This window comes from Alosa alosa, chromosome 7 (genome assembly GCF_017589495.1).
Source record: "Alosa alosa isolate M-15738 ecotype Scorff River chromosome 7, AALO_Geno_1.1, whole genome shotgun sequence".
NCBI lineage: Eukaryota > Metazoa > Chordata > Actinopteri > Clupeiformes > Clupeidae > Alosa > Alosa alosa.
In genome coordinates this window covers 8,308,768-8,313,278 of record NC_063195.1, presented here as the reverse complement: position 1 = coordinate 8,313,278, position 4,511 = coordinate 8,308,768, and positions in this window count along the sequence as shown.

Here is a 4,511-nt window from a genome sequence, read left to right as displayed (position 1 = left end):
TACATCCATATATACAGAGAGAGAGAGAGAGAGTATTTTCTGTTTTTGTTTTTTGTCCTATGGTCTTATGTTCTTGTTTGTTATGTTGTATGTAACAACAGCTTTGGCAACACTGTTCCCATGTAGTCATGCTAATAAAGCAACTTTGAATTTGAATTTGAATTTGAGAGAGAGAGAGAGCAATACAGAACAGGTTGTCGGTCTGAACTGAAGTTAGTGCTGCATGTAAACACACACTTGTCACGCTACATTTATGTGTATGTATGTAATGTGTGTGTGTGTGTGCATATATATATATATATATATATATATATATACAGAGAGAGAGAGAGAGAGCAATACAGAACAGGTCGTCAGTTTTACTGAACTGAAGTTATTGCTTGTAAACAGTTAGTGCTGCATGTAAACACACTTGTCACGCTACATTTATATGTGTATGTATGTATTGTGTATATGTATACATAAATACATATATATATATATATATATATATATATATATATATATATATATATATATATACATAGATATATGTAAACACACTTGTCAATGCTACATTTATATGTATATGTATGTAATGTGTGTATATATATATATACACACATTACATACATACACATATAAATGTATATATATATGTATGTATATATATATATATACACATATATATATATACATATATATATATATATATATATATATATATATATTTTTTTTTTTTTTTTTTGTTTTTTTTTTCTCATCTAGAACATCCAGCGATCGTCTGTCGACCCTTCTACCTGGTAGAGTTTACTTCAGTAATATTCAACGCTGTCTACATTCCTCCACAAGCCAACACAGATGCTGCGGTTTCAGAATTGCAAGAAGTGTTAAATAGACAACAACACACGCACCCTGAAGCTGCGCTAGTATTATGTTAGAAGATCTAATAATTGTGGTTTAGTCCTGTATGTATTTATGTTGTAACCTGTGTGTGAATAGGTTAGATTTAAGATATATTTCCTAAGGAGAACATGCAATGTGATCGGAGAAAAAACAGCCTAATGCGAACATTTATTTTCCATAGTAATTCTTTATTGTATTTTGTTTTATGCTTTTTGAATGAATGCAATTCAACGGTCAGTCTGTTTACCATTGACTGAGGGGAGGCTACTGTTTATATGTATGGAGAAAAACCACATCCGTGTTCTTGTTTTGATTTCTTCAGAATAAAGTGCCTAAAGGAATGTCAGCGTCCTGTCATCAGTGCACCTGAACACAACGCAGTAGTCGGCGAGGTATAGACCGCGCCGGCTACAAAAGCATCCAAAGATCCGGCCTACTTCAAGTCTCTGAGGGATCAGCATTCAAGGCGTCCTACCATCAACACCCTGTTTGCCCGGAATGTCAATCAAAGTGAGAACGGGTTGGTGGCGTCTAATATTGCTATTAGTGTTTTTTTTTTTTACCCAACCAGTCTCCTATTGCTTCTAACAGTGGGCTAAATCTGCTTAACAATAAAATAGGCTCATAGGGACATTTTCTTATAATTCCAGAAGAAACCAAAACAGCACAGAAATGGGCTCGTTTTTTTATTTAAGCAATATAGCATGAGTGTGAGTGGCCTATAGCCTACCCAGGGGTGTATTTTTTTGTATTTTTTTTATGTGTGTGTGTGGCGCCTGAAGATCAAAGTAAGGTCAGGGGGTCGTTTGCTCAAAAAAGGTTGAGAACCACTGTTCTAGCCACACAAGAAATCAATGATGTTAAATCTCCGCTTAGCATTCTAATAACAGAAGGGGCACATTTATGTTGATCACTACAACATGACTCATTATGTCTGTAACTCTATAAAACACTTACTTTCATAAAGGACGCACACCATCCAGCACATGGAAACCGATATTTTGGGGTACTTGGCCACCAGGGCTCTCAAGTTTTGAAGTTTGCAAGGAGTGAGACTTTGTTTCCTGGGGGCCTCCTCCCTGATCGAAGTACATGAAAGTCCTACGTCTGCTTGAACTACTCGTGGCGCCACGCCCCCTCCCCCGATCAACAGACCCACCCTCCCCATGTTCCATCGACCCAGCTTCATGAGAGAGCACAAATTCCATTATTTCAAACACACTGTTTTATTTATTCTAGAACCCTATAGTAAATAATAATAATGTAAATTATAATAATAATTTCACCCCAATGGGCCCTTTCAACAGCGGTGGCTCATTCTGCTCTAAACAAACAGAAAACAACCAAATGAGAAAAAGCACATTTAGCCCCAAAATGGTCTCTTGAACAGTGGTGGTTCTGTCCGTGTGTGTGTGTGTGTGTTTATGAGTGATGTTGTGTGTTGTAAGTGTTTGTGGCAGATTTTGATGTCTTGATGACTGATACTGGGGGCTCCCATTTAAAGCACTGTGGTTCAGCCATTTTCACAGTCAGGAGGCCATCCTTAAAAATATTCTTGTTTGCAGCAACAGCCAAAAAAAAATGGGTCGGTAGGTAGGTCAATATTTTTTTTTTTTTTTTTCAAAATTCAAAGTAAAAAAAAAGTAAAATTTTGGTCATGGTGATTACGTAGGTATGAATTTAAATGTGCATATTGTGATGTAACTGACTAACCCGTGCCTTCAGGCGCATCACTGCAAACCTCAATCTGATGCAGGTTATGTAGACCAGCCTTTCTCAAACTTCTTTGACCTGAGGCCCAGTCATGGCAGACTTTGGGGTCACAGGGCTCATCTACACGTATACCCAACCCCACTCCCTCCAAATCAAATTGTCATTATCATTATCACAATCATTATTAAGCCTATATTGTTATACATGCACTTTCACTTAAATGTTTTGTGACATGCACATCAGAGGACTGCTTTACTAATGTAAGATATAATTAGTTTCATTGCTTTTGCATGATTGCATGATGTTTGCATAAGAAAAGAAATACTTCTCAAAACAGCAACAATTATGGGTGCTATTGTTTTGGGATGTTTCCCTCATGCAAGCATCATACATTGGTAGGAAATGGAGAAAAAAATGTTTTTTAATGAAGTTTAATTTGAATGCCTGAATGTAAGGATTCAGGCAGTGTTGTGCGTGAACGAGTTCAAAAGAACGCGTTCATTGAACACGCTCATTTTTTCGTGAACGTTGAACTGAACGCAACACATTTTTTAATAAAGAACTTGAACGTGAATTAGAGTTCTCAAGAGAGTTCCATTATCAGCATCATAGTTGGCCCCACAAGACTTCCTTTTTAACATTCCATATGTTATCCTAATGCAGAGGAAGTAGATTGGGGCCCAAATAGAACGTTCAAGCATTGTTTTTGTTTTTATTGATGAAAGGGTCCATAGCCTACAGTCTCTGCTCTGTTTCTATGGAAGTTCCAAAAATCAACGTTGTTCTATTAAGTGTCGTTAAACAATTAATAGCATTCAACAGGTTGAAGCGGAGCTTTGATACCAACGTTATTGATTAGTTTCAGTTTCTCTCAGACGCCTGCATTGAATGAACGCCTGCATTGAATGAACGCTCTGACGCCTGCATTGAATGAACGCTCAAACCACCACTTTATTGTATGGCTCCATGTTAAATGACATCGATAGCAGAAACGTTTTTTGTCGGTCCGCGGTATCTTGATCAACTGCGCAACAAATTATCAGACGAAGCACCGGGCCTAATTTCACTCCACGACTCCGCGGACCAACAGTCTCCACGTTGCGGACCCACATCAGAACAAAACTATTTCCTGATTGGTTGGCCGATAGGTTAGTAACTGAACAGCAGCTCTCTGAGCTGAATGAGCGCACAGACAGCAACGTTGTGTGACACGTTTGTAAAATATTGCCCTTAGAAATTTCTGTGCGGGCAAGTTCTCAGAGTGAGAAATGCCATGTGTGGCGTGTGAGCGTGTGAAGTCATTGAAATGTGTGTGTCTCACGCTCAATGTGTGAGACTTGAGAGGTCTGTTGGCCACAAACTCAAAACGTGTCTCTCTGAAGCTCTGTTCTAGAATCTTTGCTCTGAAGGCCGTTCCCAGCGTTGGTAGGCAACATCAAATAAACGAAATGATAGTCTTCCAGGTATTAAAAGTGTACGTGTGATTACGAATGGATGTGTGTGGTTTGCAATTAGAATAAACAAGAAATAACATTTCCAATAATTTCCCATGATAAATTACATAATATTTGCACCTTCCTTACTTGTGAAGCTCACACTAATTCCCGCATTTAGTGAAATGTAATACAACGTTGCCACCTAGCGTTCAGATGTAGCCTAGGCTATTTAACATTAACGTGACATTTCCTGCTTATTCTTTCGTCAACTCCATGCTTTTAGGAAAACAATCTTTTTATCATAGTTCCCTCTTCAATGAGCAATTGCCAGCTTGTTTTTGTAACAGAGATAGCTGTTTATTGTCCCTAGGTTTACAGAAACACCTATTCATATTAATACGTATGGAGTGCTGCCGACCACTGTTCATTACATGGCCCAGAATGCCTTGCATGTCTTTACAACAAAACACAGTAAAA